At 35.7% G+C, this 27,617-nt stretch overlaps 1 protein-coding gene across 1 annotated transcript in view; it reads right to left on the reverse strand.

The window, feature by feature from the left end:
- SRBD1 (S1 RNA binding domain 1) overlaps positions 1–27,617 on the reverse strand; it is a 123,517-nt gene that overhangs the window by 19,068 nt on the left and 76,832 nt on the right. The window lies entirely within an intron of this gene.

A 27,617-nucleotide genomic window follows, 5' to 3' on the forward strand; every position in this document is an offset into this window, starting at 1 on the left:
TGTCCCAGTATTGTTCTTCAATAACTATTTCCCTGCATCTTGTAAAAACAAAACTTTATTAAAAACATGATTACCCAAAAAGAGTAATGCTTCTGGTCATCCACCATGTCTTGTCTTTAATCTGACATTTATTTACCCCTAAAATCAGTTTATTAAAAATAAAGTAGAGAAGAGATCACAAATGCTGTACTTTTGCACCAGTACGAACAGATATTTGCAAAATAATCCCATTTATGAGCATCAAACTACAGTACAGTTATTATTTACTACAAGAAAAAGCCACACACTGTAGGAAGGTGGGTAATACATAAGGTACTTATCAACCCCGTGGCAACAAAATGTTTCAAATTTTGAACAGGTATTTCTGGGAAGATTGGCAGGTCCTTGACCAAAGCACCACTAATGGAAATGTTCACAGTGTTTCCCCCTTTTTCCCCTAAAACAAAAATCAGTCACACTTGTCAAAGTTAAAAGTTCTCAGGCTCTAAAATTTCTTTTCCTCCCAAATGTAGGCATACTTCAGTCTGCAACTGTGAATTCCCCATGCAAGCCCATCAGTGCTTAGAAGTCTGACCTGGAGGGAGAAGCCTCTCTAAATGCAGAAGCTAATTCAATCACTATGTTGGCTTAGCTTCAGGGCTCTTCTGCATCACTCATGTAAATCTGGGTTGATCTGTTGTGGTTTCACGATGCATTCATTTAGGACATCAAGCTGGATCCAAGCCAAGGCACCAAACATTTCATCCATTACTTTGTTTTATGTTCTAAGCCATTCAGATCTTTTAAAGATTTCACGGTTAAATATAACATGCCAATAGCATCAATCCCAATCTACTAAAACTGGTAGTTCATTAAGCAGTGGTTAATAACTGAGGCAGTTGTAAAACTTCAGGCAATGCATGTCATAGCTCCCTATTTCAGGTGACGGTAATGGGATGCATTTTCATGATGTGATATATAATAAAGTTACTTACAAACACAAAGCTCATATTTTGCCAATATTACTCTTCCTATATTAATTTTGTATGCAAAACACCATGTAGATGCTCAAGTACTGGCAGTTGCACATGTCCTTGGTGTCATAACCACAAAGCTTGCTTGTTGTACACTGGCAGATCAAACATCAGTTTCTACTTATTAATGCACTGCTACTACAACAAAATAGCTTATTTTTTGAATTAAGAGACAAACAAAAAAAACCAAAACATACCCTCAAAAGAAGTCTTATGTTGCCTTATTCTGACTTACTGAAGATGTAGCTTCTCTCAAATAGGAATATATTTCCTCCTCCTCCTGGCATCAGCTACACAATATACTAGAGCTAGAGGCTTCCAGTTCACATGCACACTCATGCAAGGATGCATTTATATAACACAGCCCAAGAACCAGAATGTTCAATGTTCAGAAACAACACCCACATCTTCTCTTCTTTGCCAAGTATAGCTGCCAAATACCAGGATAAACGCTTTATTTGAGGTTCACTGGAAGATAAATATTCTAATTAAAAAAAAAAAATTCATTGTGATGAAGAAAGGCCTAAGGAGAAAAAAAAAATGTAGAGGACAATTTCCTTCTGCTTTTAAGGAAGGCTACAGACTCCAAAGTACTTGCAGGTTGATCATGATACAGTTTCACAAGTTACATTAACAAATTCAATTAACTGTAACAGTTCTTGGCCACCTTTAAAAAATACCTTGCTCTAGACAACTGCTCTGAATATAGAGTCTGTGGCAAAGAGAAGTGTAGACTGCTACTTGCCAGAGTTTCAGATTAATTCCTTAAGATGAAGATGATGATTCCTCACTCAGAATGATTCAAAGCAGTCACCGCCTCCACAATGCCTTATAGCGTAGGATGTAGCAAAGAAGGAAATCCTTTAATCTGGTCTAACCTTTCTAAGAAGCTCTTTGGAATATACTTGATTCAGCAGAAGCTAGATACTTGATTCAGCAGAAGCTTTATTTCCAGCCTGCAGAAAGTGAACCTAGATAGTAATTCAGTCTACTATATTCCCCGAAAATCAAGGAAAGGATCTGTCGCAATCAAAAGCTAAGCATCCTAAAATATCTCTGCTAATGGAAGAATTAGCAGAGATAAAACATCAGTGTTCACCGAACTTTGTTTTCAAATCCACCATTGGTATTTATCTAAAAACCTGAATTTGTGATTCCAATAGTTTGTGTAAAATTCATGAGATACAAAACACACCTCTTGGAAAAAACTACCGTACTTAATTGCCTCCCTCTTGCCAAGAAGACAAAAAGTTCTTAGGTGTCTCAAAGATGACTTGCATCTCCACTTTATTTCTGTTTGACAGTCATCATCAAAAAAACCAAAACAAGACATGCATAAATTGTTCTTCATTGCTCCAACACGTAAGAGTCATGTGACTTGGAATGGACATGACAGCATATATGTGAAGACACAGATAAAGTGAACAGGCAGATGTGACAGAACAGGATAAGCATAAAACAATGCCTAAGCTACCAGTACCTCACTGAAGTAAGAGACATTTAGTGAGTGAATGATGTTAAGTTGTAAAAGCCAGGAAAACCTTCCAGAGGGCAAACCTGCCTCCCAAGATACAGCTCCTGACCATCATGGCTTTCTTTGGCTATAACGAAGGATTTTTTACACCCTTCTTTACACTAAAACAAGGCACAGAGAAATGTTACACATTTAGTTTCTAAAAGTACTTAAAAACATTATTATCACAATACCATTGCCAAGACTTCCTACTGCCCAAAGGTTACACTTCAGAAAGGTTTAAAGTACAGTGTGTTTTCCACCCTTCCAACAGTTTCACCGATGTCAAATATGAGAGGTTAGATGATGCTATACACTTCTGTGCACTATTTATATGCACTGGGATGGTATCAAATGAGTCAGACATTAGAAGCACACATATACTCCACTCCTCACTCCCTACAGCAGGTTTGCAAAGACAGGAATGATGAACTGTTGCATTAAGTGCATCAGAATAAAACATGCAGAAGTAAAGCACAAGTCTAAAGTGCCAGGCTGCTTTCAAAGTGAGGTAATGCAGAACTTGATGTTGCACAGTCTCTGACAACCCCTCCACACACCACTGATCGTTGCATCAGCTGATCACCCACAAATCCTTCTAAATAAAACACTTTTGTAATAGCACTGACTCTGAATACACCCCAATGAATGAGGGTGTCCCTGCTAAAACTGTTCAGTGCAGCCTTTAGGCTTAGAGCCAAGCATACAAGGTGCTATCACAGCTATGCCTAACAAGTAGGAGCATGTCCTTCGGTGTGGCGTTCAAACATCATCTTGAATTTACTGGCCAAATATAAAGTTTTACTAAAAGGATACTCAGAAATGGCTGCTATTAAAATATTCAGTGTAATAGTAGATCTGAAGCAGAAGACTTAATTTTATATGATGATCTCCAAAAGGACTGATACTCCCAATCTATGGAAACTTAAGGCCAGCAGAAGAAAAGAGCTTGCCACAAATTGCGGGATGTCCAGTACAAAACTGCAAACTTTTGTTTATCATCACTCTCCGGAAAACAAAGCCACCTTGCTTCACAAATAGTATTAGCAAGAACTTACACATTTGTTTCATTTGAGATTTTTGTGGGGAGGACTAGAAATTAATCTGCCCTAAGAAGTGTCAGGAACTGTAACCATATTTCAGTATTTGTTTTCTAAGGAATTACCAGGTGAGCCAGGGAACAAGATGCAGGAAGTGGCTAGAGTAAAGAACTGTCAGTCAGTAAATGAAATGCAAGCATTACATTTCCCTAATATTTTTATAAAGAGTATCCCAAATATAACTTACATTCATGAACGTGGAAGAAAATCAAGGACAGCTATTTAAATCTCTGGTCACGATTACTGCTCAGATTAGTCCATGGTAAATTTGTTAAAATTACCGGAAAAAACATCACACGTTTCAAAACAACCATTCTGCAAACCCATACTAAAAACCCTAACAATCAACAGAACTTCATTGCATATAATTTCATCAATCATGGCACAAAATGTTTACTCCTGAAGAATAGTGTTTAAGAACACCTGTCTGTTATGCGCATGTTAGTTCTGTTCTATCATTATGTCCCAATACTTCAGCTATCTTTTCTTGCCATATGGTATGCAGAAGAGAACAAGGATTCTTGTTTCACTCAGTTTCAAGAGTTACAAACACCCACTGGAAATAATTAACATTACTAAAAACCTATCTGTTCCTTGACATGGTGCTCTCTCAACTGTAACTGAAATCCCTTTTGCAGTTTCAAAAACCTGTTGATGTACACAAAAGGAAGGCAGTATATTAAATAGCCTCTCAGCTCAGTTATTTCTAGCAGTGCACCAGTACAGACACTGTAAAAATACATTTGTCATCAGCACGGCAAATTTATCACATCAAAGAGCCAGTGCTCACACGAAGCCTGGAGGCTGTACTTAGCCAATGTGCATGAGCATGGATGGTGGATCAGCACAATAACTTTGCCTGAACTAGATTACCAGTGCTAGACTAGAATGGGCAGCTTTTACTTGCAAATAAATTACAACTCCAAGCTCTTTACCTCTGGCAACTCCAAAAAACTCCACAATACTAAACCTCCACACAACACTAAAAATAATACATGTAATTAAAATATATTTGGTAACGTTTTCCTGATTCCCTATGAAATCATAATTTCACAAAGGATGGTATGATTGCATATGTATCTGAAAGACAAATTCCAACACCTTAAAATTCTACTGCAACACAACAGCAATTCTGAAATAATTGTTTTCCATTTACAAACATTAGTAGACATCAACACAATCAGCCTGTGCCTCATTATTACTTTAAAATGCCCAAGAGCCAAGCAAAGCACCTTCCAACAGTCACACAGGAATTATTTGTACCCTGCAGAGCCTACAAATGTAGTGCAGACATGACCTAATGATGCTGGTTAGAAAGCAGTGGGGAGGGGACGAGTTCTCAAGTCTGGGCAGCAACCTGCAGGTTGCTGACCCAGGCTCAGCATTACAGTACTATAACAAGATCAATATTCAGTTTAAATAAGACTGAGCTGTATGCCAGACAAACTATTTTGGGTTTTGATCAAGTTATACCTCACTTGTCCTTTGAATCCAAAAATCAGCCTTCAATTAAGTAAACACGATTTAATTTTTTTTTTCTGTCAGATTGAGTCCTGAAAGACTTCTAACACTTCATAAAACATTATTTTGTTGGTACCTACTATTAACTTCTGTATCCATGAATTTTAATATTGGCATGTGCAACCAGTCAACATGCCTCTTGAAAAATACTATTTTTTTCTTTAAAGAGTGGCATAACTGTGCAAACTGAATCACTTTTACTGAAAGAGAAATTAGGTGGGACAACACATCATAAGCAATAAGCAAAGTTCAAAAATATATTATTTTACAGAGATTCAATCCATGGCAATGTGTTTCAAAATTTAAAAAATGGAAAAACATTAACAGTGCTGTAACCTATATACAATCAGCTTCATTTCAAATGCTTGTGCAACCACAAAAGTAAAATGTATTCATGACAAACTCTTAAGTATAGCAGGACTAAAGTAACAGGAATAGTCTAAGGAGAAGCACCTTTTTATGTCCAGAATTAGAAAAAAAAATTAAAAATATATCTTACATGTCAGATGGAAAAGTTGGAAAGTTCAGGATTGGGCTTTTCATCTCTAACATGCTCTGGAAAATCCCTTCCAGTTAAGAGTCAAAGAAAACAAGCTTATCCATCTGATGTTTGATAACAGGATCTAACTTCTTTTGAATTTCTTTTGAAGATTATTTGTGGTTTCTCCAAATGTTATATTGTTATAGGATATATTGCTATCCTATGTACTTAACTCTGATTAATTTCTTGTTTCAAAAATCCAAATTCTGTTTATTTTAACAGCATATTACTATTACTGAAATATCCCAGGAGAAAGAAATGGATTTAGATTTTCAAAGGAAGTGATAAAAACAAAACCAAAAAGTCTTTCAGCTCTAACATTTTAAAAAAGTCAGAAAACAAAAATTCACCAGTTTATAATGTAAATGCTTTGAGTCACTTGCAAATTGCTGGAATTAATCTTACACTTACTTGTGCTTGTGTCTTAACAGAAGCAGTAATACTGCCAAGCTTGTTACACAGATTCAATCCCATCGCTGACACATCTTATTTCTAAAGTTAGCTTCTGTGACATGAACAAGTTAGCAGAAAATGATGTATACCCAAAAACATGTTCCCCTTTCCAGAGCAGGTACAAGTCTTCTCCAATGCTTATTGTTATGTGACTAAGCAGCAGCAATACAAATTTCAATTATAATCAACTACATCATTCCTGGAGATTTCAGAGGGACATTTTTGCCAATAAATAGCAAAGGCAAAAATCCAAATTACTACAGGTGGAAAGCCTTGCATTTAATTTTCAATTCAAACATGTATTTTAGGGCTCTTAAAGGTCTACAAATATAGGAGATATACTGCAACATTATGGAAAGATAAAGCAAGGACCATCAGGAGTGGAGCTTCCTAGATCACACAGTTTAATTCAGCTGAAGATTTTCCTGAAGATTGCTGAAGGATAAGAGAAGGGAAAAAAAGAGATTGCACTAACATAGGGAGAAGATAGAGGTTACAAAGCCCAGGTGAATGTGGAGCTTTGTTTAGTCTGAAGTCAGTGACCATGCATGGCCCTGCAGTGGACGGGTGAGGAACAGCAGTTCCTGGGTTTAGCTCCCACTGGCCCTACTCAGAGCAAAGCGAGTCCCCAGGGGATGTGAGGAGCTTGGCAAGAGGCTACATAAATACACATGCTTCTTCCAGCTCTACTGAAGACATGTTGGGGTTCCTCTCCTCCATCTCTAATGAGGAATGTGGTACTTGAAATATTATTAAAAACTACAACAAAAAACAAATTAATTTAAGGGTATTTTCTATAAAGGGAAGATTAGTATAGCTGATGCATATTTTATTGTACCCCAGATGTCTCATACAAGAAACTTCTTGTTCTCACTGCATTTCTCAAATTTAATATGCACACTTAGCAACTGCTACATCAGGTTACTCATATCAGCAATGCACTGAGAATGTATTTAATAAATTGACACATCTGTTCCCTCATTAGGAAAAAATGTAGATGCCAAAAATGACATTTAGCAGTTTTTTAGTCCCACACCCCACAGAATTAGTGATTATATAGAAATAGCCAAGATACGATTAAGAAGGGAAAAAAGGTTTATATTTAAGGTGACACTACCTCCTGAAAATGCTTGCTGAAAAAAGCTTTAAGGTAATTCAACTTTGCTCAGCCTCTCACCCAGGTCTTCACCTTTTTTAAAGTAGATCAGCTCAAATTGAATATGCTTAAAGAATTCTTGCAAATCCTGCTGCTATCTCTTTCTCTTCTATTTGGCTCCTCCTTTACTTTGATCAGACACTCCTTCCCCCTTGATTCTCAAGCTCTTCTGTAGCCTAGCTAAAAGCAAAAATGAGCTAGGAATGAAACAGAATGCAAGACACTGCCCTGCAGAAGACTGCCAAACCCAAATAAAGCAAGCTTATTTTCTCTGCTTACTAAAAAGCAGAGAAAATAAGTGTGATTGACATATGGCAACTCAAAAAAGTCACTCAGAGTAGTGTTTACTGAATGACCCGTGGAAGACTGAAAGCTGACAGAAAACCAGGAAACATGTGGAAAAACAGAAGTTAGCTCAGTTAGCAGCAGTTATGGATTTGACAGGCAGAGTACATAAACATCCATTGTGTCATTCACATCTTTGATAAATGAAAGCAATTTCAGCATCACTCATTACATATAACAGCAAGGCATATTTAAAGAAGAGGAATAAGTAAGCAATTGGCAAAAAAATCACTATTATATAGTAAGCTTATGACTTTTCAGAAATGTTTTCCTCACTAAGCATAGTGAAATTTGCATTAAAACATGTATTTAGCACTTGTCGTATTACATATATAGCACTAACAAAGTGTTTGCACATATGAGGTTGAAAATTGACAGGTCTCAAAATTAAATTAGTTGTGCTAATGTGTCAGCACTAAAATGTTCTCAATGACAATTTTAACAAGTGAACAAGAACACAAACCTTTCTGTCATTCTCAAAACCAAGCAACATTTCAGAGCCACCATCACCACTGACAGTATATGATTGTTACTGCTAATGCAATTAGCATAATATAAAAAGTGAGGAATCAAAATGAGCCAGTAGAATGGCATAAACAAGAACACTACATGTACTACCCCATACATGAAAACAGCAATTGAGTACTCTTGCAATAGACACATTTTTATTCAAATACGTAAGACCTCAGCAGGTTGAACGAAAAAAGCACAAATCAAAGAACACTTATTTTACCAGCATCTCTGACAGAAACTGTGATTTGTGCCCTTATAACATAGTCCTTACTTATATTCATGATCTGGAAATTCCTTCAGCAGGCTTCTTTAAAACATTAAAAAACTACAGTATTTGCAAATGTGTAAAATACATAATTTTGTAGTGCAACAAATTTAGAAAAAAATGTTTGGAACAACATTTTCTTAGGTATACTCTAATGCAAAATCTGTAAATAATAATTGCATTACTATTAAGAACTTATAAAGTTTACAAGATACTTACCAAGTCAGAGCTTTTAACTATTGCATATATTCATATGCATATATATATGCATATATATTCATTGCAGATCTGTAATCTGATTACAGATCACAGCATCATTAATTTAAAAACTGACCTCTATTTCCCTTGAAAAATTGATTATTTTATAATTAATCTAAAACTTAAATAAAGTTTTAGGCAAGCTTGCAAAATATAAGAATAAAGTTAGAAATGAAGTACTTGAAAAATTAAGACCTAATACTTTAGAAACTCCAAAAAACATAGTTTTAAAATCAGGTATCATTATGAATTCTAATTATAAAAACTTTTTGTCCAAAAAGCAACTACTAGTTCAGTTTTAATAACATTTGTAAGTAGCGGGAACAGAGCTCTCTATTTGTACAAACATTTACAACTCCGAGCTGGTATATCACTGAGCAAGAGGGAAACTAAAATCACCTCTGATTTTGCAGCACTTATGTCTGCCTCCCACCACTTGCAGATGAACTCATGACTTCCAGAACCAGGGCTCCCTTGAAATCACTGGCTGATGTCCCTTTACATTAATTAAGGACAGAAGTCCAGTAGCAGTTTAATCTGTGCTTTGCAGCACTGAGAGTTAAGAGATGAGGTAGCAGATGGATCAATCAAATATTAGACAGGATTGTTCAATGTGTGTCAGCTTCAGCAAATTATTAGTTACACTAAAGTAATCCAGAATTTTTAAATATGAAAACATAAATTGTTATTGGGTGTTCTTTTTTTTTTTAATAGAGAATTTGTATTTTAAGAACACCAAACAACAGTTGTTCTAAATAACCTAGATTATGTTGTAAATAATCAAGCTTTTGATGAATCCTCACACAAGTTGGCAGTTGCTCTGATGGGAAATTAGGTACACCTTAGATCAGCTATGGCCAATCTTCCTCTTCTGGAACACACAAAGATTAGCAAAGAAGCTCAAGTGCAAGTCTTGTAATGATTTCTAAAGCACCTGGCTGGGTAAGCTGATGCAAAGGGTAGACCTGATTCAAATACTGTTGTGAAGGAGAAAGACAGCTCATCTGGAGACTCATCATCACTAACTGGCCCAAGCAACATCATCCCTCCCCTGCAACAGATTACATGGACAGCTAATGCCATTCCCAAACTGCAAATTTATCTTAAGACTGAAATATAACAGAGGATGCAAGTCCGTGCAACACAAAGATTTATTGTGTGCAACCTAAGGTTCAAAGGCAATTCTTGCACCCAAAGGCAATCCCACAAATACACACTTCTATGGTGGATAGACAGTAGACTTAGACTAACAATTAGTTTTTTATATGATTGCAAAACCAAAGAAAAGTTCAAGGAAAACAAAAATATGAACGTCCATTAGAGGAAAAGTTTAAGAAAACCACTCTATTCTTCACTCTTTAAAAACACAGGCGGTCAAGAATGTGAGGAGGAAAATGAAGCTCCTAAGAGTCTAGAAAATCTGCATGTTAGAGTAGCGCATTCTCAAAAACTCTGAAGTCACTTAATAAAACATCAGAAGTACTCGACTTCTTTCTTCCACACTTTCAGTGGCAGAAAATGCATAGCTGGTACTGCAGAGATACAAAGTGGTGACTTTTGGTTTTGGTGTACTTTACTCAGATTACTTTGACCTGTAGGTGACAGAACTTCTGGGAGATATATGCTTACAGAAACAGTTCTGGTTTTGCTAGGCTATTCTAAAATTAGAATAGTAATAACCTCCCCTGCCACAGTCACACACATATTGCAGAAACTTTAAACTTCACATTACTTCAGTATAGGTACCTGAAAACAGTCCCAGTATCACAGATAACAAATCAAACCCACAAGAACTTAGTGATTTCTCTTAAACTAAAAAAGAAGTAAATGAACCAGAAAAGATCACAGTTCTTCATTTCCTGACTACAAGCATCATTACCCAGAAGCGAACAGTACACATTTTGGTTCTCCAGTATTTTATGACATTCATACATTGATCACTGTGTTTGCTGATTGCTTGGACCAGGGACAGCTTACAAATGTTTTTCTATCTTTGCTTTCAGCTGTCCATGTATCAGTACAAAACAACTAAAACACAGCTTCTAAAGTAAAGGATATTTAGAGCTAATAACCATTTCTCATCAAACCATTGCCTTATTTATTACAGCAGGAGAAAAGAAAGTGCTGTAACTGAACTCGTTTTATCCTCTTCCAGAGGAAGTGATGACATCAGTTCATTGATAAAAATTAGTGTGCCCACTTTCATAACTTATTTTCAAGTAGGAATCAAGATTTGGATGCAACTAGGTTATCCCCTCAGACTAACAGATTTAAGGTCTGGACAAGAAGTTAGAAAATGAAACTATTTAATACTCAGTCAAATCCTAGTAGTGGGAAAAGTGTCCTCAAAAACTGACTCCCAAGTTCTCCTGTTGCTCTTAACTTCTAGCAACATCAACGAGACCACCTCACATATACAACCAAATAGGACAAATGCCTCCAACACCATTTCAGTCAAGTTTATTCCTAAGATACCGTCTTTGTAAAACAAGGTATGTGAAAAAATTAAGAACGGCTTGTACTTTGATTTGGGGGTTGGTGGGGTTTTTTGTTTCTGCTGGGTTTTTTTTGTTTTTTTCTTTCCTTTTAAGTTAGGTAGGAACTATGAGGAACACATTTTTATTATTTAATGTATACATCTAAAAGAGAACTGGAAACAAACATCCAAGTGGTTCAAGTTATACGCATAGCAAAGACCTCTAAGTATAAGGTACAGAAAACTGGTCCAAAGTATATTGAAAAACAGGTAAGTTAGGAAAATGAAAGAGACAATTGTGCATAGATGCACACAGATGATGGCACATCAAATGAGAGAAATAATTACTTCCTCTTGAAAATGTTTCTCAACAGAAGACAAAATGCTTCTAGCTGCAGCAGCCATTTTGAAATTTATACGTGGAACAAACAAGAACTACAAGAGCTACAACTGATGTTCTTTATAATGTCTTATGCACAGATATGTTCTTTAAGTACTCTCAGTCTTCCCCATGAATCCATTCTAAAGCTTCAGAAAAGAAATGGATACTTCATCAGGTTTTTCAAGAAAGTTTAATTTCTTCATTTTTCCATCGGCACATGCTGCACCTCATTGTGCTAAAATATGCATTTTCTTCAGCTGAAATCGTATCTTTAAGTCACAGTCAGTGAAAGAGTTCTCTTGGAGAGCTGCAGCTGTAGAACATTTTCAATAGCTACTAACACAAAACAAGCACAAGAAGTTTGTTATGAAAAACTTATTACACAGCAAACTGAAATTTCAGCAACAAAATTCCTTTGCCACATACAAGAGTGTTGCAATAGAGTCCAGTTCCAGCCTACAGGCTCTTCAGATACCAGACATATAAATCCACGCTGCCATTTTCAGAAGACTATTGCATTTGCCCAGAATTTACTCTTATTTTCAACTGGTTTAATGGTTTCAGAAAACATTCATATCTTTAAAGAGTTTATATATTAATCTATTTTCTATTTGTCCTAGTTAAGGGACAAGAAAAACACTCATGGGAAAAAGCCACATTCTGAAAGGTATCTCACTCAGGATGCAGACACTCCAAGAAATAGAAGCCTTAGCAAACTTTTTCCCAAAGGCCTGAAAAACTAATTCCAGCAACACATTAAGATATGCCATTTACCTGGGACACTGGCTTTTCAGAAAAGATTGTGGAAGAAGCATAATGCTTTCTTAAATAGAGCTGGGAAATTATATGGTACCTAGTAATAGCAGTGCTGGATCAGATCTCAGGATGTGATAAAAGAGAAAGACACTCTAATGACATGCACACAGAGGGAAGGAATGCTATGAAAATAAGGAGCATGGACATACTGTTTTGCACACAGTTCAAGCCAATAACTGCACCATTACCCTTCTTATCCACATTTATAAGATCTTCCAGCAAAATGCATGGGTTCTGTAACAGCACTACTCAGAATAAAGTACTTCTAACAATTGCCCTCAGGTAAGCAAGGAAAAGCTATGGCAGGACCAGATTTACTTGAGATAGCCCTCAAATATTTATTCATCATGACATATATACATAACATCCATCAACACAGCTTTACTACAGCACCATAGAGAGAAGCAGCTGCAGAGGAAGAGGCACCTGACAGCTTACACTTTCTAAAAAGACAAGACTGAGAGCGCGATCAGGAACACTGCTTTAGAACAGCCTTAATTAAGATTAAAAGTAGCCTTTATCTATAATTTAGGAATAAATGGATTTATCACTGACTTCTTTCACCAAAGAGACAGAAATTTAAGAGGACATAAAAATAACATTTCCTTTACTTGCCCCCTCCAGCTTATTATATCCATCAGACAAATTAAAATAAAATGATGGACAACTATATACAGCAGGAACAAAGGCTGGAGAAAAAATACTCAGAGGGGGAGGGGGTTTAATATTTACAAAGATTGTCCAGATAATCAACCACCTACTCTGAGGTTTTGTGATGTCTAAACTTATGCTAATCTTAAGGGAGCAAACAAGTACAAGAATTTTCATTCACAGCATGCTTCTATACAAGCTGAGGAAGTGAAATTGAAATGAAGTACCATCACTTAAAACAATTAATTAGAGGAAAGGCAACAAAAGAAAATGTGTTACAAGGCTACTTAATTCTTCTGCCCAGACAAATGTGTCAACCCTGGAAAAAGTCCAGGTTCACCAAAGAATTTTTATTCTGTAATAATAACATGCAGTACTTAAAACACTACAGATAAGAACTACACTTGTTCTTGTAAAACAAATTAGTTTGAAGACCCTAAATGCATGCTTACCTGGCTGAAACGAATGTTTTTCATTAAAATTTTAACCTGCAAGCCAAGATTTCTGTGACTGCAAATCACTAGTGTTTCAGTCCTTAGTTTGATAAGCATTCTGTCTTAACATACCTTCCTTTAAAAAAATATTGTCACATGAAATGACCATACACATTACTGAAAATTTACTACAGATTGCTACAGAAGGAATACCAGAAAAAAGTTATCATTAAATATGTAATAAAAAACAACAACAACAAAAAAAACCCAAAAAAACCCAACCAACCAAACAAACAAAAAAAAAAAACCAAAAAAAAACCAAACACCAAACAAACTATTTTAAATCTTAAGTCCTATTGCTGAGGAGCTATAGGAAAAATCCAACCTGTGTCACTATGCATGGGAATAGTGTGAAGCAACAGCATGTTGGTTAGTCTTGCCTGTTCTTTGTATTCTCCTAATTATTTTTACATGAAAAATATTTATTTGCAATCAGTAATACATGAGGACAATGTATTTCTATAGCAAATGACATGGCAGACAGCATTTCAAAAGGGTAATCCTGTTCCACTGCATCCAGTGGGATAGTAGCCATTTACCTGTAGCCCCTGTACTTCCAAGTGGAGTTCAAGGTCCCAGTACTTCCCTCTGCATTTTGCACCACTTGGGTCCAACTTCACAACAGCTCAACTTTCCTTTGAAGCACTGCCACATCAGGGCTGCTTAAGAATGAAATCTGCTTGCCTTTAGGGCTTGATTGAGTTAAAGGGCAAAATCCTGGCTCCATTTGAAGTCAGTGGGCAGTTCGCCATTTAATTCAATTCATCTACTATTTCACAGTGACCTTAAGGGTATACCAAAAAGCTTGTACCCATGCATCCCTGCCTTTGTTTGCAGGAAAATGTGGTGGCATGTATTAGCTCTTAACAGTAATGGCTGGTGGCAATGATGCTTTTACTTTGAATGTTCACGTGAAGTTCACAAGCATTCACAAAAAATTACTGAACAGAACTGTAAACACTGGTTCATCAAAAAAGTTTGTCTTCTGGTTGGGGATCAAAAATTCATTTTAAAATTTAGAAACTACAGAACAGGCACCTGAGAAAACATTCACTTTCACTTAGTCTAGATCACTTCAAAGAAAAGGATGAAGCAAATCCTATTTTATTTCACCACAAGCAGTCCCATGGTTTTTAATATTAACTAAAATGTGGCTGTACCAGTGCCAGATCACAAACATCCCAGGAGACATAAGCAGGATATATTTCATATTACCACCTCGGCACCCTGAACAAACTACAGTGGCATAGGGTTGGATGAATGTATCAATTTGTTTATCACCATGGGCAGGTGTAAATCTATAGGGAAGGTTTTATAAAAGCAATTAAGCAGTTAAAAGAATAGTTGATCAGAAATTCTAACTGTGGTATATAGCTCAAAAACTTACAATTACTTGTAATCAATCACACTATTACTCACGTCTTTAGAAAACAAGATTTAAATGCTCCTGAATAAAATCACACAAATTTACTCTTACAGGACTGTACAAATAACCTGTGGAAAACCCCAAATATTTTCCCATGTTTTACTTCTCACACTCAAGTAAAGCCATCCATCCAGTGACAGATGCTGGGATGCTTGCAGCTCTACTTTTTTTCAATTCCCTTACGTAAATAGTAATCTTTTTCAAAGTTAAAAATACTCCTTTTCCTTCCCAGCTAATATATATGGGTACTTTATATCCTTATTTAGAAGCTTGGCAAGAAACACACAGGGAAACTGATTTTGCATAATGTCTCTCTCTTGCCTACTTTCAACATTCTGGAATATTACTAAAGATCAACTCAGTAAAGTCGACAGCAGAATATTTGTGTTATGCACTGCTTTCTCAGTATCTGAATAGAAATTACATCAGTAATCAATGCTCAGAAAAATTGTTTCTACCATAAACTTTTCTTCATACCCAAAATTTCAAAAATAAATAATAATAAAGGCTGCAGTTAGAAATTTTTATCTTAAGAGACACTGTAGTATTTGTACAGTCATTAAAAAACATTTTCCACTTATTTTTGTCATGTAAAATGAAAATATATTCCATCACTGAAATTATAACACAACCTAGCTTCTCCTAGCTAGCCCAGGAGAGTGAGAAAGGGGAATGCCAATTAATCCAATTACTGACAGAGAAGCTATCAGGATGAGTACTTATCAGGTCAGGTTCAAAAACACATCAGAAGCAACAGTGTTAAAAAAACAGAAAAGAAAAATGAAAAAAGAAAAAAGCTCACACTCCCTGTGCTGAGTAGAACTATTAAATTCAGATGCAGGATTGTGTTTAGGTTGGACAGGCCCCAACAGTAGAACAAAGTCAGTCTGTCTTAGTACCATAACCAAATTCTACAAGTTAACAGCTTTTCATGAAAAGCTGCCATTTCAAAGTGTCAATCAAACCTGAATATAAGTGGGAACTCCTGCAGAAATAACCAGCTGCAGGTTTGAAAAACATTTTTCACTGAAAGTGGAAACACAAAAGATGTTTGAATGAGATCTCTTTTCATTCCTGTAACAGTAGACGGTCATTTTCACAACATCAAGGACAAAAACACAAGACAAAATTGCAAATAATGTCTTGAAAGAACCATTTGCAGGGGTGATGAATGATTCAAGTTACAAATGACAGAATTATTGGCAAATGGAAACTCATTAATATGAAAAAGCTTCTCTTATAAGACTGCAGTTTGTCTCCACTTTCTCTCATTGTATCTGAATGATTAGTTTGTATTAATTTTGTTGCGTGCTTAATTTTGGCTTTCTCACCTTGGGACAGCAGCTTGCACTAAGATAATCTGATTTGCAGTGTAAGTGTTTTTGGAGGTTTATGTGTTTAGTAAACAATTGAACTACTTTCAGGTAATAAAAATGCAGATTCTAATACAGCGAAGCTAAAACTTATGATCTACCAACAGAGAAAACACAAGTTTTCCAATTCAGTTCTGGACATCCAAATATAAATAAGTCATATTTATTCAACAAACCAAGGGAAAAATATTATTTAAACAAGTATATATTATAATGGAAACGCAGCTTACCAAAATCACTTTGGACACATTCTCCTTTCTAAAGAATATGGCATGAACAAAGCCATCTTCTCTACCATCTGAAAGATGCATAGCATATCTGAGAATGAATTTGCTGTACAAATATGGGCTTTGTCAATTTCTTATTCAACAACTGGACTGATTTGTTTCACAAATTTCCATATTCACAGTCATGAAACAAATTTGGTCAACAAGGGAGATTTAATGAAGAGTTAAAACCAGTATATAAGATTCCCCTCTCCAAAAGGGAGCAGTATCTGCACTGTAGTATCGTTATCCAATTTGCTTATTATTAACAAGTAATAAAAGTAGTTCACACAGTAGACAAACACCTCAGCATGTCTCAGAATATAGAGTATTAACATAGACATAGTGTCCTATACATATTCATCTCCTTCCAGCATGACTATCAGTATGATCATCACACAACTGAGAAAAAACTCTTTTGAGTGACAACACCTTTATCTTAAGTTATGCTTTCCACCAAACTGAAAACACATTTACATAAAAATCAAAAAAACGAGGATGAGATCAAACAGCATAGTTATAGTAAATGTAATTGAACATACTCAAGATGTAAGACTTTGAAGAGCTGGAAATAACCTATAATTCTTCAGCAGCATTCACTGAAAAATAAGATGCTACACAACAAACTGAAACAATTGACTGCTTATAACCTCACTGTACTGCAATATCAGTTACATCATCCAATTTCACACTACAGTACTGTTTTCTATAGAATACATTAATTTCTGATATCCCAAATCTTCATATTACACTGAATAGATATATATTACACCGTAATATGCATTTCTCTAGCTGCAGGCTGCAGCACACTACCACAGTTACCTTAGAATTTTTCCTTATACTCAAAGTTCACTTCAGTAGAATCACAACAGAAATTTATCAATACTGCTCCCAACAAGAAGACAAAAAATACAGCAAGATTTTTTTATCACTAAATCTTGTTCTTATCACTTGGTGTCGCCAACATTTGTTTTCAAGTAAGCAGGAGCATATATGCTCAACTCTGAGGTTTTGGGGTGAATAATTCACAAGACGAAAAAATAGCTGAAGCAAGATTAATTTGATCATAAAATGCTGCTACCAAGCCATTTAAAAACTGAGACAGAAAAAAATAAAAGAAGGAAAGAAACAAACTGTGCCAAACCTAGTGCCTGAGCAAGCAGAGTGTTTTCGAACATTCTTAAAAGCATTTACTATTTACTTCAGGAAACAGCTTACAAGTCAAAACACGCTGGAGATTTTTTCATTTTGTTTTGCTTCGAGCTGCCAATTGTTAGTCAAGATTACTATTCATTTTACAGGAGTGTTAAGAATGCAAATGGTTAACAGTAGTATAAACTATATACTTGGTTTAAGTTTGAATGTCTAAAACTATTACACACTGCATTCATCTGCATTCCCTGTTTATGGGAATGAAATATGTAGTCATTTGAAGTCCACAATATGTATACTGTGTTTGTAATAACTGCAGATTTTACAAGCACATTATTCTTTCCATTAGGATTAAAACCTCACCGAATAGCAATTTGTGAAAGAATTCTAGCAGGGCCCTGAGCCCAGAACTCTGACCTCTGATGAGATGCTTGGCAGCAACAAACTTTAGGTCTAAGCAAAACATCTGGTTTGAGTTAGACTTCCTGAAAAAATAGCCCCTGTACTGGGGAAACTGGTATTCACTCAGCTTTGTCTATACACTTTGACTGACTGCAACAATATTGGGGGGGGGGGGGGGGGGGGTTGTGAGGAAGAGAAAAAAAATGCTTTGCCAGAATGCACGTCAATCACTGCAGACTTCTTGGTGGCCTCCGAAGAGCCAGGCACTTGCGCTAGGAGACACTGTACGCATTTGTTCAAGCTTCTTGGGATTTTTGCTATTGTGCTCCATAGCTCAATGTTTTTTTCAGAATTAGTGCCAACTCTGAATTATCTAATCCAAAACTACAGTCGAGTTCAAAATATAAATTTTGCCTGAAGAAATAGTTTCTGCAGATTCTTTTTAAACAATAATTGTTTTATCATCATTTTTCATACAAATTTAGACAATCACTGTCATCATAAAATGAATGAGGATATTCCAAACAAAAACATAAACTGTCGCTGCCAAGAAATTTGTAAGAACAGCAACAGCTTTTGGTTGGCTCCAAAGATTTTTCATAGGCAACACATTGTTACATGCAGTACCTAGAGATAAGAGTAGGACAGAAGGGTAACTAAAGAGAATGCTGATAACAGTGAGGCGGGTGTCCTGAGCCTCCTGCTCTCAGACCTGTAATCAGCAAAAAAGTTCCAGCAAGAAGGATAAGAAAAGGATAGAGCTGGTTCTCACTTTCCTGAGATGGGAAGTACACCCAATCACAGGGTAGGTGAAAATGAAGAAATGCACAATTGCCGGCTCAGCATGAGTTGCACTTTGTTCAAGCTGGCAGCCTGGGTAAGGAGCACAAGAACAGCGTGGTGCGGTGGGTAGAACACAACTTTGCTTATAGACATGACTGTCAAGAAATATGTGGCCAAACTCAATTCATCAGATGTTCTTTTTGTGGGACACTTTGTATTTTTAAGCATCATAGTGAAGTACTTTTTGAATAGTCTAGTCATAATAATGAAGCAGTAGTAGTTACTGAGACCTGTTACATTAATAGATACACAACACAGCATTAAATATCTCATATAGGCTAGGGAAGCTCAAGATAAATGAATTTCAAATCAACAGATAGAGAATTTAATGGAGATTTCTGTCAACACATTCAACAATGTTGCATATACACACATGTATGTATAAGAGATGTGTGATAAAATTTATCTATGCACAACTTTACTGTGTACAAAGAAATTTACCTTTAGGCACTATTAGTAGGCACTATTTATATTAGCTGAATACTTTTTCTGTACACTGTCGACTTAAAATGTATTGTGGTAAAAAAAGCATCAGAAAAATTTTCATCTATCAACTGCTCTATTTTATACAAGCCTGTCATATAACTGTATATTGTTAATGTACTCATAGTTTATTTTCTTCCTGTGATTGCTAATGCAATAATATTTTTATGCCTGTTCTAACAGTAACTTTACACTGGAATTAAATGTCAATTTCTACTTTCCACTTCCAAAATTTTAAATTAAATATCACTGATATCAACCCCTTGCATGCAGGCAAAATGCAGCCACCAACTCACAAAGGGACATTTATAAAAGAAGCCTTGCTTGTTTGAACTGCAACACTGCCATCGCTGGAGTTTCAGCTGGGAGGCTTAAATAAATAAAAATAAACCAAAGTAATAAACACCATGTTTTATGGAGCTGCACAGATTAAAAAAAAAATAAGAAAGAAAAAAAGAAAAGAGGTCCTCCTGGCAAACATGAAAGATTAGACTTAAAAGCTGCACCTCTTATTCCTGAAGACTTCTGGCCCCCACCACTCAATGCCATTTATGAAGGACAGTCAGCTGTGGGCAACAGGGCCACCCACACAAGTGCCCATTATGTCCTTTGGAACTGCAAAGAGATGCCCTTCTGTCCATGACTACATAGAAAACAAAACAAACATTCCAAAGTAAGGCAACTTAGGAAATTTCTGAGTGCAACAAGAGTCATGAATCCTACAAATATCTCAAACAACATGAGGCAGGTGGAAAAACAGAGCTTCTTAGCCCAAGGCTTTGTAATATATAGTTATGTTCTCCATGGAGCTAAATTTTTCTACTACTGATGAGATTCCAGTGGCCCTGTTATCCAAATGTATGATATGAAACAGGTTTTTTTTGCTTTTGAAGAAATAAATCACATATGTCCATAGACTTTAGTTTTCTGGAAGACTGAATATAATTTTAGAATCATCATCATCATCAGCTGGTTGACAGCAATAAAGACAACATTCACTTTAAATAACCCTGAATTATATACAGTTGAGTAAATTGGAATTTGTTTTGCTTTAAGGTCTTCCAAAGTTGAAGCCAACATGCTGAACAAAAATATTAAACTATCTATAACCCTGTGTCAACATATGATGCTACTGGGAATGGTAAGTGAATTAATTTTCCAAGGAAAATTAATTACTTATGACTTACAGTTGTAAAAGCAAACAACGTAACTCTGGATTAGGGCACATTAATTTCTGTTTGGAGTAGCGATTAAATTAATTTTGTATAATTCATGGTATGTAATGGAAAGCAGAACAAAGATGAAATCTTAGACAATGACTGACACAGAAAAAAGTGTATATTTATGTTCCTGATACAAAAATAAAGGTCACAGATATTAATCACTGTCTAGCGAAACATGATTTTAGTTTCTAAAATTATTTTTTCAAAACTGTTTGTTAGGATAAGTGTTATTAGCAAGATAAAAATCTAAAAAGCAACAAATTACAAAACAGAGAAATCTTGCATGCTACATTGTCCCAGTGAAAAAAGACTAGTTTTCAGTGATGTCTATTGAATGACATAACTGTAAAAAATTATCATGAGGAACAGCAACACTAACTTGAATTCCTCCTACATTAATTTAAGTTCATCTTACTTCTTACTCTTCAAGAGAGAAGAAAAATTTGATCACAGGTCAAATTAAAACAAATATGTACATTAATACAATATATGAACTTTATTAGTTACTTACATTTTATAGTAAACAGTTAATGAGACAAAATAATTCATAGCCTAAGTAAACATATGAAAGAATTCTTTCAGCATTCTGTAATTTGGTATTTGTTCAAACTACATAAAAATAATTATTTTATGAATGTCATTGCAAAACATCAAGTTCTTATTTTATTTAATACCAACCAACTAAACCATATATATTAGCAAACCATTTATGGTTTTAAAGTATCATAAGAATTTTAATTGCCACTTCTGTTCTCCTACTGAAAGAAAGCACAAATGTATTGCTCATTTCAGATTTTTGGGTATCAGATCAACAGCTGCTGTGCTACAAACTCACATGGAATCACTCAAAAGCATGATAGTATTAGTATTTTTCTTTATGAGCCAAATGAATATACTGTTAATTCATGAAACCAAAACAACAGATGCAACAGATGACCACTGCACAGCAAGCAGTGACTATGGAATACCAGCAACAAATAATATTTACATTTGGAATGTTTAAACTGGGCCCCCACGCACACTCAAAGCAAGTGATTCACATCCCTACTGTCACTTTTACCTGCCTTAAAAGAGATGTTTTTATTATGGTAATAGTTTGAACAACTTTATCATTATAATATTTATATTAAAATCTTAATACAATTCATAGTAAAACATCTTAGAAATTTACTTCACATAAAAGATAACTGAGCCTGAAATGCAAATTCACAAGCATAAGTAGCTCATAATGGGTACAGGTAATGCCATAAGTAATCTGCAGCTCTCTGTTTTTTACTGTAGTATTTTTAAGACTGTCTCAAAAATGCAAAGAACTTTAGTTATGAAAATTTAACTGAAACCTAGATGAAAGGAGCTGAATAATTCTTCAGTGCTAAACTTGTGTATTTTCACTTAAAGTTATTAAACACTTGAAATGTAAACAGGAAACCCAACAGCATCCCACATATTTCAGAAGCTGTTCAATCAAAATACTTTTACAAAGACAGAATTTATCATTGTCTTTTCTGTTTCATCTTTTACTCAACCAAGTCAAAACAAGTTTTTCCAATACAATGCACAGAGAAGCCATATCAAGCACAGTTGCAGGATCCCAGCCTCAAAAGTCCCATTTTGCCCCTCTTGCCACTTGACTCCCCCATCAGAACAGTCAAATCAAACCATTATTAAACAGGCTTGCAGAGAGGGTACCCTATATCTGGGCAACCCTGCTCAGGATTTTCAATGCGCTGCTTTTATGGAAGTAAACCACCTTTACACCTATTTTTCATGAACAATAATACATATCACTTTAACCCTATTACAGCATGAATCACAAGTCTGTTGTCACATGGTGACAAAAAACTTCCTAACAAACTTCTGCCAAGAGAACTGGTAATTAAGCAATCAGAAACAAACTGACAGGGAGGGTAAATCTGTCCAGCAGCTGTTTCCTATCAACACTCTTAGATCATCCCACCTCAGTACACTAACACGTCTGGAGCTTCCCTACTTTTCCTACAACCTCAGAAGCTCTGTAAAAGCCCACATATGCAGGTACAAACTCTCTAACAATAAAGAGCAGCAGTGTGAGAGGGGGATTATTAGCAGTAATGTCTAAAATTTACCTGCAGTTAAAGTTGCTTACAGAGGCACATCTCTGACAAGTGTTCAAATGCTGTCCACAGTGCATTTTTGGTGACAGCAGCAAAAGGAGATGCAGTCCATGGGCAGCTTCATGAGTGACATGTGCAGATGGGGTGATACCACTGTGCTCTTGCACTCTTTGTAAATACACATGCACACATTTTGCCTCATTTCCTTAAAGGGGCAGCATCTCACCTCATTGAGCTGGCATGTTTTCCTGGAGATGCCAGTAAATACAGTGTACTAGCTAAAATAACTAATAACACGACAGTTATTTCTTTCTATATCCCTTTGTTTTGTTGCAAATGGCTGTAATAGACTAGAAAAAGTTTATTGTGCTTTGCTGGCAGAACATTTGGTTTCTCTTTGCCAGCCAGAGAATAGGTAGATGCAACCAGAGAGACTGCCAAGTTACAGGATATATAAACCACTCCTGGCAGTCAGCAGAACTGCTGCTGAAGATTAAATTACACAAACTTGCCAAAGGTGCAACTTACTTGGAAAGCATTCTTAAGTTTTGTGCACCTACTTCAGTGGGGTGGGGAAACATCCAAAACATTATGGGGTTATTGCCTCTCCCTGGCAAAGCTGTCTGCAAAGACTTTGCTCCCATTGGATGTCAGATCGCTTGGTTCACTGAGCTTTACTTTACAAAATGAAAAGCTCATAATTTACCCTAAAAATGATGCTGAGCAAAGAGCACATGTGATTTTTTTGCTTGCTTTCCTCACAGAACTAATATTTCATCACTACTACAGGAAAATTAAGGATTCCGTAACTTGCACAATGCTAAAAATCCTGTATTAAGCACAAACTTATTCACCAGCCTACATATCCATTTAAGTAAAGAAATAAATACACCTTTTTCCTTACATCTTGAGTACTTGTCTCCCTTTTCCACAAATTTCAAGGCAAGCAATCACTTGTAGTATGCTGCAAAAACATTCAGCGACAATAATCTCTTAGCAGGAGACTACAGGTACACAAGAGAGGTTTAAGTTTCCTTTATTGAAGAGCAGAGCTAGGAGCACAGTGAAATACTATCCTGCATGTCCCTGTCTTTAAAGTCCCAGTGAGTTTATTCAGAGATGAGATTCAATACAGAAGCAGCCCAGAATTTGTCCAGTTACCTTTTTTTTTTTTTTTTAATTTACAATAATGGCAACATATCCTTTAGCCTATTTTTAAAATTTATGTAAGTATGTCTAGTTTCTTTCATTTCAGACAGATTCCAGTCCACTAGCATATCTCCTTTTATTAGGTTTTTCAAATTAAGGTACATCCATAACGAGACAGCTGCCATATACTGCCAAAAAGGAGTGATTTACATTTATTACTAAGTTGTTTGATTAATGCAAGATACACATAACTCAGTGTTGGTATTCTCACCCTTAGACTTTGCTTTGTTTAAGCAAAGATTCTCTGTAGGCAACCACTTCAATTAAGTACAGAAAACCATAAACAAGCTCATTAAATTCCAGTGTTATCCAAGGAGGTTCAGTTCTTTGCTGAACTGCATGTGTATATTCAGTAACACAAAAGGAATGCTGAAGCCTTTTGTAGGCAGGCTGTTCAGCTGGATGTTGAAACCTGCAACCTACAATTCTGACCAGCAAACAACATTCCTGCTGAACACAGGAGCTATATGAATCACACAAAATAAAGCACTGCTCACCTAATTAGACATCCCATTTTCTTAATCAAAGAAATATAAGTTGTGAATCCACACAAACTTGCTTTAGTAAGCTTAATACAGCAAGCTCAAGTTTGAGGCTTTTTTGACAATCTCACCTCAGAGGTTTAAAAAAAGACTCTTGCACATCACGTCATCATACTTTCACATAATACATGAGTGATTCTCCTATGCTATCCAAGTAACACACCTAACTACTCATATGCACTATGGGTCAATCAAGAAAAACCCCCAAAATAAAGAAGTGAAATAAATTCTTTAAATATTCAGTGAAAAGCACACACTCCTGAAAAACAATCAGCTCCAGTACTTTGCTCCACGCTATTAAATAAAAGTGTACTACATGAAGAAGATATAACCAAAATCAGATACCAAGAAGGATACAAAGTCTCATATATTTCACCATGTAAAACTATGTATCTATTCTAAGGAAAAACAAAAAAAAAAAAAAAAAAAAAAAAAAAAAAAAAAAAAAAAAAAAACCAAAAAAAAAACCCAAAAAAAAAACAAAACAAAACAAACAAACAAATAAAAAAAAAAAAAACACCACCAAAAAACTATATATCTATTCTAAGGAACAAAGAAGATAAAAGTTTTCTCAAAACAAACACTGATTCTTTGTGATGACCAGTGTTTGGATTCTGGCAACTCGTTTGCAATCACTAACTACTTCACAGCTTTATTTTTTGTTAGAATCTTTCTATTTTAACACAAATTTTCAAGTTTCCATTACTAGAGAAACAATACAACATTTGCTTTACCCAAACAAAGCTACCGAGTTCTGTTTGCTGGGGTTTTTGTAAGAACAGGTCTTACAAATAAATACCTGCAGTGCAAGGGATGAGCCAGATTCTGTTGCAGTAAAGACAATAAAAATAATGCAGAGAGTTTTTCAGCCCACAACTGAATCAGGCTGACCCAACTATACCTGGTCATACTCCTACACTTAGAGGTATCCCTGATGTCTTCCCTTTTGACCCCTGTATTTCTAAAATGTTATAGTTCAGCTCTCAGATATCTCCATTGCATCAAATATACAGTCATATTATCTCAAGCAAATAATATGAATGATAGGTGTTCACCAGAAGAATAAAATTTTAAGAAGCACTGCTGTCAAAAGTGAGTTAATAACACCCCTCACAACAGGAGGGTTAACAACCCTCCTCTTGCAGAGGGACCACTCTGATATCATCACTGCTGAGATATTTTTATAATCTCAGCAGTGATGATGTCATCCACAGACATCTTTTGAGAGAGGAAGACAAATAAAGAACACAACAAATGAGAAGGGCTACATGCAATTTCAGCCACATGCAGGAGAGGCCAGTAACATCTCTCCACCACTGTCTATCAGCTGTCCCTCACTGGCCCTGAGACAAGGAAGGAAGGAGCCAGGCAAGGATGGCCTGCAATAGCAGACAGCATTCTACACAGACTTCTAGGGGAAAGAAAAAAGCTCCTTCCCTTCCAACTGAGACACAACCTCCAGTGAGATGCCTCACTATTAACTAACTGGATTGTGGATTTTCAAGTGGTTTATATCTGCAATGTCATAATTAAGAGAACTGGTCTAACTAAAGAGAAAGTGTATCTGACTAAAAGCATTCTCTAAAGTTGCACTGTTATTTACCAAAACATACCCATCTTCTTTGGGGGAAAAACTCAAGCCTAGAACGAATATTAAATTGCAACTGAAACAACGAAACTTCCTGCAGGTAATAATCAAATGCAAAAGCAATGCACTTCAATAACTAGAGGACCATGGAAAGGAACATGGACAGGAGGGATAAAAAGACATTTCCAGATTCAGTTATAATCAGACACTTTGCTTTATGAATATATAATAAAGCAATATATGAATTTATAATCAGACAAAGGCTTTATGAAACACTCCTTTGATCGGGACCTTCCAGCATTATATAGAAAACAAACCAAAAATTAGTTCAATCTTTTTTTTATCTTGAGGGAATGCTACTTAAGAGTATTGTTTAAAGATTTTATTTCTTTGACACAGAATGCTCCAGGTACATCTGTAATCAAGTATTCTCCTACTTCAGAGGTCACAGAACTACATATATTATCCCTTACCTCCTTTTAGGATGCTAATTTTCTGAACATGTTCAACAGTGAAGATGTTACCACACCCAAAAATAAATTATGAACAGATTTTTGGACTCCAGAAATTATAGAGACCAAATAGGATGCTGCGTTTTCAAGATCAGACATAGGGCACATTTTTTAATATTACACTGAATTTGTCAAAAATTTTAAACCTACAACACAGATCACATATTTTGTTCACAGGCTACAGATGAGTTTGACCTCCGTCTATCTCTTTCTCTAGAGGTTACTGGGTTGTTTTTAGGATCCAGGGATTTTGTACATCAAATGAACATCAAAAGACCAACTAAACTTAACATATTCCTTTAGCTCTATTTCTCATTTCTCTGCCTTTTAACACAGATTCAGGATTTGGTGTTTTAAAAGTATATTAATTTAATTCCCCTCTTTACTATGATGAAAATTTATGCTTAGTGCTCACCTCTGAAAAGTTGGGTTTTTATTTGAGAGTAAAGATTTTTTTGTCTTCTTATTCATTTTCTTTGCTCTGAAATTGAATTCCCTAACCACAATCTTTGTGAAGTAGCTTTGTTCTCAGCTCTTATCTATAACTTCCAAGATCACTACAACTGCAATGGTAATTCATCGCCAAAATTCAGTGTACAGCATAATAAAGTTTTGAGCCACTAACTGCTTCTCCCAGAATAGAAATTTAGCTTTCAACTGACATAGGGAGGTGACAATGCAAATATATTCTGTATCAGGCAGAATCTGGGCATCACCTTCATGTTCAACTACAGAAGAAATCATACTAATATGGCCTGAAGGTGATAAATTAATTTTGGCTAAGTTCCTGTCTGGGAGGAAAGAACAATTTTCCTAATGAGATAAAGATGAAGGAAGACAAGGACCTTTAGGCAATTGGAATTTAGTCTGAGAGAGGCTCTAATAAATCAGGTTGTGCTTCTCTTTGTTTAAGGAAATACCTGTTAGGAGATCTGGGACCTGTTTATTTTTCTCTGACAAACCTGATTTTCTTGGCAGTGCACAAACTCAGAATCATAAATTGAAATG

The sequence above is a fragment of the Vidua chalybeata genome, chromosome 3, assembly GCF_026979565.1.
Source record: "Vidua chalybeata isolate OUT-0048 chromosome 3, bVidCha1 merged haplotype, whole genome shotgun sequence".
In the NCBI taxonomy this organism is placed as follows: Eukaryota; Metazoa; Chordata; class Aves; order Passeriformes; family Viduidae; genus Vidua; species Vidua chalybeata.